The sequence below is a fragment of the Coenobita brevimanus genome, chromosome 16, assembly GCF_032717465.1.
Source record: "Coenobita brevimanus isolate Jiangsu-jjx chromosome 16, ASM3271746v2, whole genome shotgun sequence".
Taxonomy (NCBI): domain Eukaryota; kingdom Metazoa; phylum Arthropoda; class Malacostraca; order Decapoda; family Coenobitidae; genus Coenobita; species Coenobita brevimanus.
Genome location: NC_136969.1, coordinates 20,422,879 through 20,436,124, shown reverse-complemented (window position 1 = coordinate 20,436,124; position 13,246 = coordinate 20,422,879). Strand labels below are relative to the sequence as shown.

The 13,246-nt window shown below is 42.1% G+C and overlaps 1 non-coding gene across 1 annotated transcript; it reads left to right on the top strand.

The window, feature by feature from the left end:
- The first annotated feature begins 3,502 nt into the window (after positions 1 to 3,502).
- Positions 3,503 to 3,621, top strand: LOC145391097 (5S ribosomal RNA). The gene has a single exon (XR_013895786.1). It is a non-coding gene; the product is annotated as a 5S ribosomal RNA (ribosomal RNA).
- The last annotated feature ends 9,625 nt before the right edge of the window (positions 3,622 to 13,246 follow it).

Here is a 13,246-nt window from a genome sequence, read left to right as displayed (position 1 = left end):
GTCATTTTTGTACGTCTGAGCCGGCGAATGTCTTCCTCCTTCATTGCCTAGGTCTCACTGCCATACAGCATTACACTCCTAACATATGCTGCATACAAAGACCCCTTAGCACGTAGGGAGAGCCCTCTCAATGTCAGGAGAGGCAAGAGCTCCCTGAACTTCTTCCAACCCCTTTTCACCCTAGACACAGAGCTAGCTCCAGCCCCACCTCCAGCACACAACATGTCTCCCAAATAACAAAACTCTTCCACACACTCAAGAGATTCACCTGCAAGTTCAATCCTTTCACGTCTGACGATCTCCACCTGCTCACCCCGGCACGCCGTACACATAAAATCAGCATTATCTCGCAGTCTACCTCTGATATCACTACATCTCTTATGCACCCATTTATCACACACACCGCACAAGATGGAATTACTTCCCACGCCCTTGTGGCAAACTGCACATGGCCACTCTCCCTCGTCTTTGACAGTACCGCCATCAACCCTAGATATCATCACTTTTGTTTTATCTGCATTTACCCTTAAACCCTTTTGCCCCATACCATCTCTCCACTTCCTAAACCTTTCCTCTGCCTCCTTTTCATTCTCTGCAATCAACACCAAATCATCAGCATACAACAACTCCCATGGAAGTCCGTTTCTAAAGTCATGTGAAAGGGCTTCAAGTACCATGATAAACAACATGGGACTCAAGACTGACCCCTGATGCACACCAACATTCACGGAAAACTCATCACTCAAATCTCCATTCACTCTCACCTGGGTGTGAGCACCCACATACATGGCCATAACCACCCTAACCAGCCACTCCTCCAAGCCAAGCTTTCTCATTGCCCACTTCACCACCTCTCTAGGGACTCTGTCAAAGGCCTTTTCCAAATCAACAAAAACAAAATAAAGATCCCTTCTCCTACCAACATATTTTTCCTGAAGCTGTCGAACAATGAATATGGCATCAGTGGTCCCCCTACCTGGCATAAACCCAAACTGCATCTCATCAATATTCACTCTTTCTCTAATCATACCTTCTAAAACTCTCTCCATTACCTTCATTATCTGATCTAAAAGCTTTATACCTCTATAATTTCCTCTTTCCAGGGCATCACCCTTCCCTTTATACACATTTACAATTACACTCTTCAGCCAATCATCTGGGACAACACACTCATAAATAATCCTATTTATCAGGTCAGTGACTAAACTCACCCCTATATCGCCTGAGGCCTTCAACATTTCGGCAGTCAACCCAGACACACCTGCTGCCTTCCCCACCCTCATCCTGCCTATTGCCTCACTCACAGTAGCAGTATCAATCAAAGGCCAAGGGCCAGACACTGGATCTGCTGGCTCCAAACCTTCCCTGTCCCAGTCAAACTCCTCATTCAACAACCGGTTATAATGCTCTCTCCATGCATCTTTAATATCCTCACTGTTCACCACTACCCTTCCTTCATCATTCTTCACACACTGCTTACCTATGATATCCCGATTATCCCTCTTCACCTGACCTGCCACCCTAAATATATTTTTCCTTTCCCCATGATTTAGGTTATCAAGTAATTGTCTCTGTGACTCAGACTTTGCCCTGTATACCTCTCTCCTAGCCCTACGCTTGGCAGCCAAATATTCCTCTTTGCTACCACCCTTCTTCCATTCCCGGAAAAGCCTTCTTTTCTCCTTAATTGCAGCTTCTACACCCTCATCCCACCACCAAGTTACTTTATGTCTTGGTGGTCCTCTTGTCCAGCCGCATGTTACATCAGTAACTCTCAAGAAATTGTTATTGAGGGCCCTGTACTGTTCATTAACGCCTCTGTCTACAGCTCCCTGTTCAGCCACCACTCTCCTCAACTCGCTATAGAAGGCATGGTTTTTCAGCTTCCATATTTTCCTCCTAGGTACATAAGTCCTCTTTTTCATCACTTGTTCTTTAAGCACCATATCACAAATCAATAGTTTGTGCTGCTGCACACACTCCTCACTTCCTATAACTTTAACATCCCTCACTAACCTCCTATCGGCCCTCCTAACCAGAAAATAATCTATCTGACTGCTATTTCCCCCAGACTCATACGTAATTAACCTACTGTCTCTTTTCCTAAAATATGTGTTGCACACAATCATGTCCGTTGCCTCCCCAAACTCGAGTATCCTTTCCCCTTCTGCATTCCTTAGACCATATGCACATCCCCCATGCACTCCTTCATAACCTTGTGCTGCTTCACCTACATGACCATTTAAGTCCCCTCCCAAAATCACTATCTCATCATCCCGCATACCACCCACTTCACGTATTAAATCATCCCAAAATCTCTCTCTCTCTGATTCATCCAATCCTGCCTGTGGAGCATTTGCCGATATAATCACAGCTATCTTTCTTCCCAACAGAATTTTCACTACCAATATCCTATCGCTTACTCTCAAAACATTCATAACATATTCCACCCATTTCTCCGCAACCATCACACCAACACCTCCATATCCGTCTGTCCCCCCCTGCCAAAACAACTTATAGCAACAGTCCTTCCCAACAATCTTTCTGGCTGATCCACCCCTGTACCGGACTTCCTGCAAACACGCCACATCCACCCACCTCCTACTGAATGCCTCAACGACTTCCCCTGCTCTTCCCCTCAAACTTCCCACGTTCCATGAACCCACCCTCATCCCCATGGGTGATTTACTGTCCTCAGGCTTGCTTTGAAACCTTTTTTGTTTTGTCATCTTCAGTATTAATAAATGGGGACAGACACAGCACAGGTCCCACTCACTGCACAATCCCAGGTCCAGGCACTGGATCTGGGACCCCTAGCCCACCAGCTTACCAGTGGCTGTGGTAGTGGCCTTGGGGCACCCTGCCAGGACAGCTGCAGGGACACCCTCCAAGCGCGTCTTGGCACTGCAACTATCCCACCATTATACACCCACTGATAGGGCAGCCTCCTGGGGCGCTACTCCCAGGTTCGGGCCCCTCTCTATTGGGCGGAAGCGGCAGCCTGGGAACCGCAATGCCCTGTACCCTCTAGCACAGGCCCGAGCCCCATCTCACCCTGGACCCATGATCTATGCCGGCGGAACCCCCACCACGCCTCCCCCCAGAAGTCCGCCACTAGGTAGCGGGGGCAAAGTTTTCTGGCCGCATGCCCTTGCTGGCGCCAACCCCTGTAACGTAGTGGGATACGTTGTGTGAATTGTAAAGTGCATGTGGTGTTGTGCATAGATAGTTAGAGGAAATGTTTGGGAGAGTATGCTGGTCTACTCTCCATGTTACTGTCACACTGAAAAGGTCAGCAAAGGGGGATTGTAGATAGCTAGTGAAACAGGAGCTCCAGCTCTCCCTATCACCAGCATTCCCATTCCCCTCGGGAGTACTACCCTGTTCGGCCCGTGCTACGGCATCCTCATATATATATATATATATATATATATATATATATATATATATATATATATATATATATATATATATATATATATATATACTCAAGATGCCATTATCATACGGCCATACCACGTTGAGTACACCGCTTCCCGTCCGATCAGCGAAGTTAAGCAATGTTGGGTCTGGTTAGTACTTGGATGGGTGACCGCCTGGGAACACAAGATGCTGTTGGCATCCCTACGTGTCAAGTGGGGTTGGTGGAGGATTAGTGCCCCTTCCTGTAAAACAATTAACTCTAAGCCCTTGGCCACCCCGTGTGGGATACATGGCGTCTGGCAATGAATGAATAACCAATACCTATTCGTAGCAACGGATCATTTTTCCCGTTATGTAATTTTGGCCCCAATTAAAGATGAAACAGCAGAGACAGTAGCAAAGGCAATAATAGATAATGTGATAGGTCGCTTTACTACCCCAAAGGTACTAATAAGTGATAATGGAGGAGAATTTAATTCTCATCTCTTACAAGAAATATGTAAACAATACAATATCAAAAAGGTTAACGTTCTGGCCTATCACCCAGCATCCAATGGGTTAGTAGAGAGACAAAACAAAAAAGTATTAGATGTACTACGACACATTCTCAATGAAAATTATGCAAGCTGGGATGATTGGATTCCCAGAGTAGAAGCCTCAATTAATGGATCTATAACTAAATCTATAGGTGACACACCACATTTCATTATATATGGGACAAATAAAAAACTACCATATGAGATTCTAGAAGGTCAAAATCTACCTATATACAATTACGATGGTTACTCTAAACTCCGTTTGCGTGAATTCCAGGACATACATAAAAGAGTCGAAAAACAATTAACGAGGTCCAATGAAGAAATGACGGAGGCATTTAATAAAAAGGCAAGAGACTCGACTATCAGCTTAGGATATCATTCATACGAGAGACGATAAATTATCTCCGAAATTTGAGGGCCCATACAGAGTAATTAACATAAAAGCAAACAAAGTTTTAATTAGGTCACTGTCAAGTGGCGAAGAGAAACAAGTTCATATTGAACATTTAAAACGAGTTTCAAGGGAACTATCCAATATTTATACAGCCTCGGATACCACCGAACAATCGAACACAACTCTTGAAACCAATCAAGAAAACAACAATAATTACAAAAATAAATTAAGGTCATATACCAAACAATCAAACATAGGTCCAACTGTTCCAATAAAATCTCCAGTACATCATTTACATGATTTAAATATCGATATAAACTCCTATAAATGAAATAACAATCAAGTTATTGTTCTACGTTAGTCAACCGTAAAGCACATCATCACTATCATCGACCACAGCATGACCATATTAGAAAATTAATAGATTTTTTTTGTCGGTAGGTAACGATGAAGGGACTTATGCTATGGATTTTCCTCTACATAGCAAGAGGATATGCTCCCTTAGACCCCCAACACATAGTACGGCAAGGATGCCTCATAGTTCAACGGCCACGACGTCAATCGTAAAGGATGTCATGAGTACTGAAATCTGTTTGGGTTACTTATACGAATTACCTTCTTATCTAGAAAACATTGCGAGACCCATGAGGACCCTGGAATTCATGACAGGAGGATATGTTTCACAGGCACATAACACACAGGAAGTGGATGAAATGGTGAAGTTAGCGAAATGGAAGATAGAACAGGCGAAGTCAACTATGCTCATCGTGATACAAGATCTCCCAACTCATGGAACGGAGGTACTGAGCGCCACGAACAATATTACACGTACTCGCCAAAAGCACGGTTTGTTCGACCTGGGTGATGCAGTTCTTGGAAACATCTTTGGATTGGCTACAGAGGAAGACCTTCAAGAAATAAACAACAAATTTAATAAAATAGCTAAGATACTAATATACCAAGATAAGTTCATCACAGGCCATAACTCAGGAATGAAGGCAATCGCGAAAAATCTGAAAAAGGCGGAAAACATAGCTCTCGAAAGTGTGGATAAAATAAATTGCATGGCAGGAAACATAACACTTTTCCAACACTTCTCCATCATCACTGAACACATTGACACAATTCTACTCAGATTAGACAACACTAAAGTTCGTTACTGGGCACTTATGCAAGGAATTTCGAATGCGGGTAATGGCAAGATCACAACTGACTTACTTCCAATTCGTGAGCTACGTCAGATAATTAGTCAAGGCATACATAAGCATAAATTGAAGCCTTTGTTCCAAATTAGGGGTTTCATGCAATATTATCCATATTTAGAAGCAACACTAACACCAACATCAGTAGTATTTCATGTACCATTCATAACTGACGACCTGTTCACAGTATACGAAATACACCCCTTCCCTTCTAAGAATAATAACACTTTGGTCATCATCAACATCAACACAGACACCGAACTCATCATGGTCTGAAAGAGACGGAACACAGTCACTTTCGCAAGTGAATCAACGATTTAACGAAAGTGCTGCACATCCTTACATGCTATTCACCTTTGTCCTGCGTACATTTTCACGTTTCAGCCTACTGAAACAGTCCCATGTGAAATGGTCATCATAAGAAATCACAGTACTCATAATCATTGCAACTTCACTTTTGCTCCAGATAAACTTGTACACCATCAACGCATCGGACACTCACAGTTACTTTATTTCACTCATAACACATCAGTTTACATAGTCTGTCCAGATATACCACCATCTCATGCTTCAGCATCAGGATTATACATAGCACGAGACTACTGTGCGGTATTTACACCATCCATGTCCACTTTATCCACCATCAGTCACTATGCCATCCTCAGTCACACACACACAGACATTTCCACCCACTACCTAATATGGACTTAAACATGAAAACAAGTATTAAGTTGACTTCACCTAAGTCTGAAACTATGCAACTGATCAATGAAACAATGAAACCCTGGGAAGATCTGAGTTTGAGTATGGTCAACCCATATTATGTGTATAGCCCAGCACCTACTGTCTTTATAATCTTCGGTATTGTATCTGCAGTAGTGCTGTTCGCAATGCACAGAATGCATGCAAGAACTGCAAATTTGGAGTCAGTATTTAGTGAGGGTAGAGTAAGCATTTGAGTTAACTTCCCTGAATGAACCGTACATATTGTGTATATAACATTAATTTTATTTTTAAAAAAATGACACATGATATAGAAGTATAGCAGTATCATTATCTCTATATGAAATATTAATAGCTCTTACCATACTCTTAACTTTGAACATTTTTTTTTTTTTTGGCATATATGCACTTTACTGTTATACATACACATCTTACAAAATGCCATACAATAACCAGTTTAATCATATTTCATTTGTTCAGTTATGTATACAACTTGTTTAAAATGTAGTATTACTGGATCATTGCAATATTAACATGAATATTATATCTATACAATATTATAATCAATGTTATGTATTAATAGATTAGCATATGTCAATGATGACTGCTGTCGGAGGACCGCCAGCTAGCGTGACTGAGCGATGTCAGGACTCCATATTATCAATACAAATCATAATAGATAGCATGATGGATAGATAGATAGACAGATAGGTAGAAGCACCAAACCAGGGTGTGAGATAGGTAGTGTATCAGTGAGAATCAAGCAAAAGGAAATTAGCTTGCAACTCTTAACCCCCCCCCATCCCGACGTTTTCTGGGCAGTGGTACGCCCCAGTCCCGACATTTTTGGACCATTTTTTCTTTTTTTTTGCTCAAACGTCCGCTTTTGGTGAGAAACATCGAAAATTCATAGAGAAATCACTCACCTGAGATTTAAAATACTCGATCCAGGTAGGAGTACCTACTTACCTTACAGGGTTTTCTATCAGGCTGGCTGCAAAGAAAACGAGTTCTATGGGAGGATAACTATTCCACACCACTCATAAACGGTATTTACTTATTTATTTGGTACGAATTTATATGTAGTACGAGAGTATATTGGTTTTCAAATGGTAATATAGGCATTATAAGCATTGTTTCACTCACCAACTCATCACCATTCCTGACCTTTTATTGCCACATTACCTGATCATCATTTCTGACTGTTTCTTCCTCTAATATTTGTCCTCCACATTGTTATCAATTGGGGAATCACTCTGGCCCTGAATTTCGTACCGTGGCATGACATGGCTTTACTGGCCAGGTCACTGATAACAGGTGAATTGCTGAGAAAAGGGCATGCAGGGGGAGGAGGAGGTCATGCTGGGTAAGGCACTGTCCTTGCCTGGCATCTTGTTGAGGAAGGTGTCCCGTGTATACGTGCCAAAAATCACTCGTAAAAATTGAAAATTGTGCAAATTAAATTGAAAATTGTGCAAATTAGGGACCTTGCAATGTTGCCACGTTAATTTACGTCTCCGGGATATGAGTGCACATCATGTGAGGACGTGAATTCTCGTCTCTGGGACGGGGCGGGTTAAAGTGAAGGAATGCTGGTTGTGCATCAGAACCAGTTCATACACTCAGACATACAGTGTTCCAGAAGTTTTCACGACAGCGTAGCACACGTGACACGACCCCTGCTAAACGAGAATGTAGGAGTCAGAGCTCAGAAAGGGGCAAGCCATAGCACCGGCAGGTAGTGGAGAGATCAAATAAGAAGAGGGGTCCAACTAGACTTAGTAAATTAAGTCCCTGTATTCATCTTTAACTCCTCCTGCTCTTCAGTTACCAAAATAACTTTAACCAAAACTCAAGACTTACCTATTACAAGATTAAAGAGTTACATATATATAAATGGTGACTACAAAGTTCCAACAATTATACCTTGGCCAAAACTTGACATTTATTCATGCTTGCTGACTTACACCGCTGATTAATTCGAGACTATGATGCTAGTCATAGTTAAGGCTTTTGAAAGGATACAGAATCGCAATGCTGTTTTGTTTCTGTCATTCAGTTACGTGAATTAAACAGCAATTGGATTAAAATCTGGGTTAAGTTAAGGTAAAAGAATTATGACAGTAATGGAATGAGGGTTGGTGTGTCGATTCATCAGTTCGGATTACCTAATGAAGAAAAGGCTCAGACTATTTCTTTCCAACTGCATGAGGATCATTAACAGGTAAATTATGGCAGAGGGCGCGCAAATGAAAGTTTGTGATGCAGTAATAGGACAAATTAAAAGGCCCTCATGAAAATAAATAAAATATGCATCAGCAACTTGGAAAAATGCAATGGACATTTATCCATTATTTCTGTTACAACAATAAGAAAAAGTAGTGGTAGACAGTGAGGATATTAAAAACATCTATAGCGAGCATTATAACCAGTTGCTGATTGAGTAGTCTGAATGGAACAGGCAAGATTTGGAGTCAGTGGATCCAGTGTTTGACCTTTGGCCTTTGATTGACGCTGTCCTGTGAGCAGGCCAATAGGCAGGATGCAGCTGGGGAAGAGGGCAGGTGTGTTTGAGATGACTGCGGAAATGCTGAAGGCCTCAGGAGATATAGGAGTGTGTTTAGTTACTGATTCGATAGATATGATTAAATAGGACTGTGTTGTCCCCGTTGACTGGCTGAGTGTGAGTGTAAATGTGTACAAGGGGAAGGATGACGCCCTGGAAAGAGGAAATTATAGAGGCCTAAAAATTTTTGGACCAGGTAGTGAAAGCAATGGAGAGAATCCTAGAAGGAGTGATTGGAGAAAGAGAAAATATTGATGAAAAGAAGTTCAGGTTCATGCCAGACAAAAGAACCACTGATGCCATAATCACTGTCCAACGGCATAAAATATATAGGAAACAAAAGGGAGCTGTACTTTTTTGTTTTTGTTTTTGAGAAGGTTTTGACAGAGTCCCTAGGGAGGTGGCTGGTAGAGTGGTAGAGTGGCTATGGCTATGTATGTGATGCTCGCACTGAAGTGAGAGTGAATGGACATTTGATGTGAGTTTCCCGCGAATTTTGACATGCATCAGGGGTCAGTTTTGAGTCTTATTGTTTGTCATGGTGCTTAAAGCTCTCTCACTTGACTTTAAAACTGGACCCCCAGTGGACAGGTTGTATGCTGATGACTTGGTGTTCAATGCAGAAAATGAAATGGAGGTGGGGGAAAGTTTCAATAGATGGAGAGGCGGAATGGGTCACAGGGGTTTGAGAGAAAATGCGGATATAACAAATATGAAGATATCCATGGCTGATGGCCGCACTGTCAAAGCAGAGGAAGTGTAGCCACGTGCAGTTTGCCACAAGGTGTGGGAAGTAAATCCATTTTGTTCAGTGTTTGTGATAGTGGGTAAAGAAGAGACGTAATGGTATTAGAGATATGCAGTGAGATACTGCTGATTGTGTGTGCAGTGTATCGGGGAGAGTTTGTATACAGTGTCAGGCGTGAAAGGGCTGATCTTGTTGGTGAGTCTCTTGAGTGTGTGGAAGAGCTTTGTTATTTGGGGGATATGTTATGTGCTGGAGCTGGAGCTGGAGCTAGCTCGGTGGCTAGGGTAAGGAATGGTTGGAAGATGTTCAGAGAGCTGTTGCCTCCCCTGACATATTAAGGGCATTCCCTTCCTGCTAAGGGACTTTGGTATGTGGCATACAATATATTAGGGGTGTAATGTTGTATAGCAGTGAGACCTTGACAGTAAAGGAAGAGTATTCGTAGGCTCAAACATGCAGACATGACAATGACTAGATGGATGTGTATTGCATCCTTGAATGCGACACCTGGGGGGTGGGGTTAGGTTTACGAATGAAGAATTGAAAGGAAAGATGGGACTGGAGTGTATTGGCGTTGTGATGGTTTGGGCATGTGGAAAGGAGGGAGGATGACTTTTGGCGCGGAAAGTGAGAAATGTTAACGTCAGGAGTAGGGTTGCGAGAGGTAGACCAAAAAAGCCTAGAGACGAGGGCATAGAATGCGACCTCAGTGATGAGGGACCGAATAGTGAAGTTGCCAGAGATCAATCAGCAAGGAAAGCTGCTATTGGGTGACCAAGGCCGACGCATGTAAGCCAGTTGGAGCCTTTATAAACAATACGATATGATACGAACTCTCCATACTTTCGGAGGTATTGCGGTCGGAAATTCCAATTATGGCAGTAAACCGACACCTCGTCTCTCGCGATGGGATGAAGTTTTGGAATGGGGCGTTAATGTGGAGGACATCAATACATCTGTTCTTTTATCACAGATTTTTTTTTCACCTAATACAACACATACATCGGATGAAACATAATGCAGGCAGCATTCTTTATTTTTTTTTTTTTTTAGTGTTGTATAAATTTTTTGAACCTATAGGTAAAAATAAAAGCATAATTAGGTCCGGATTATTGAGTGATGTGCTGGTTGAGGGCGTGGTCCTATTCCCCAGTGACAAGGTGTTTGTGTGTGATTTTAATATTTTATTTTTCACATACCGATTCTTTGTTAGCATTATGGCAACTCTTATTTATCTAGCTGCTGTAATAAAAGCACCGTCAGCATGTATGGTGAGATATGGATTGGGTTCTCCAGCCTCGACATAAATTGTTAGAACTTTTTTATCTAGTTACATCTTTGTTTATGTTTAGGAGAGCATATTATTTACTAATCTACGTAAACAAAAGTACTAATTGCCGTGGTAAAGAGGCCAAATACCCGCCCTACAATGAGTACTGGGCTAAGCCCTATGGTTCGTGCACAATTATAATTACACCGTGTAACAAACTTACACCAATTTTTCTTTTTATGTTGATGTTTACGCTAATTCTAATCAGTGTCAAGGCATAGATTCCGAATATGCTACTTGTGTTTTTGTAAATCTAGAGTTACAGAAATTATGCAACAACATATATTCTGTGTTGTACAAGAACAGGAACTGAAACTTGTTAGCATGTCGAGAATGTTGAGAATGTCAAAGAATTCATATTCCGGGTGTATAAAATGAATATAACTAGAAAATGAGCAAACGGTAACATCACAAGAAATGCGGGGCACACAGTATCTGGAAATGCACTTTTGATTTTGAATTTCTTGTGTAGCTGTGATGACAATCACGCAACAATCCCCAAACGCAATCACCCATAATCGCCTTGTTCCACCTGCCCTGATATCTGGCTTCCATCAGCAGAATGTCCTGGTGGAACCGTTCGCCATGCTCCACGATGACTGCACCCAAGTTGTTTTTGAAGAAATCAAGGTGGGAATGCAGAAAGTGCAATTTGATTGACTTTCTGCATCCAAGCCAGTGGAATGCCCCGATCAGGTCATCAACGAGCTGTGCGGAATCTGGTCTCCTCTGGTTGCCAAGGAAACCTTCCACAACCCCTTTGAAAGCATTCTAAGCAAACATTCTTCGAACTTGCGGCCAGGTGAATATTCCAGTCGTCACCTTTGCCATGCCCAGCTTGAGAAATATTGATCAGATATGCAGAAATGCATAGCCATCCTTGTCTATGGTTTTCATGAATTGTTTAAAAAGACCAATTTTTATGTGCAGTGGCGGTAGCAATATCTTCTCTCAGGAGATCAGCGAAGCTCTCAGAACATTGTACGAGCCTGGTGTAAGACTCTCTCTGAGAGGCCATTCTTTCCTCACGAAATGTTCTGCATCACTCCAGCTGTCCCACAAGCATGAAAGTCATGAGTACTTTATATAACCACCTCGCATTCCAAGTATGAATGAAATCATTTTGAAATCCCCACAAACCTCCCAGTTGTGAGCTGAGTAGTTGATCTTTGTCAGACAAATCTTCACATTCTCATAACCTTCTTTCATTTCCACAGAATGTGCAACTGGAATTGATGGGTGTTTGTTGGTGTTATGCAAAAGTACAGCTTTTAGGCTCTTCAAGGAACTGTCTATGAAGAGTCGCCATTCTGAGATCTTGTAATCCACTCCCAGGGCTTGGAACAAATCCTTAAGATCAAAACAATAACACAACGAGACTTCTGCACAAAATTTGAAGAAGGATGCAAACTTGCCATGGTGATTCCTATAACTCAACTTGTAACTGGGACCCAACAAGTTCCATTCACTTAGACGTGATACCAGCAGCTTAGCACTGGACTTGGTGAGTCCTAAATCTGGGACCAAATCATCCAGTTCTTGCTGATTGGGAAAGTGTGGAGTGTCTCCAGAACTTTCTCCAACATATGATTCATCATCGCTTTCCCCTCTGCCATCATTGCTGTTCTCATTTTCATAGACAATTTCCATGTCCGCAGAAGGGACAGGAATCGCCAGCGCATCATTGTGAGGCACCAGAGAGATTGAAGAAGGCAAATTTGGATGTACAATGTTCTTTTTGCCCTTAATGTTTTTCGTACCACTTATATCAACTGTGCAAAAATAACAATCGCCGTGGTGATTCGAAGGCTCTCGCCACACTGTTGGAACTGTGAAAGGCATGTTCTTTCTCTCTCCTTGTAGCGATGCTTCAAGTGCAGAGCGACAGCTATCACAGGTGTAGTGTGGAGCCCAATCCTTATCTTGATCGCCCATTGTCAAACCAAAATATGCTTTGTATGCACGAGCAAATTTAATATTATGGTGGATTTTGTTTGATCTTCTTTGGTTCAATATATTCTCCACATACATAAAATGTATCTGCTGACAGCTTGCAAGAACGTCTACTGGTCATTCTTATCAATAGAGACACCTTTAGGAACAGCTCAAACACACGTCGAACAGCCAAACTAGCAACGTGAGACTAGCTCATCAAATGAACTGACTCGATCCACATTGCATGACGCAATAATGGTCATATCATCGACATCTGCATGCGGATGTGTGTGTGTGTGTGTGTGTGTGTGTGTGTGTGTGTGTGTGTGTGTGTGTGTGTGTGACGTGGTAAGCAATACGTCAGCCATTACATCAGCAAGCGATAA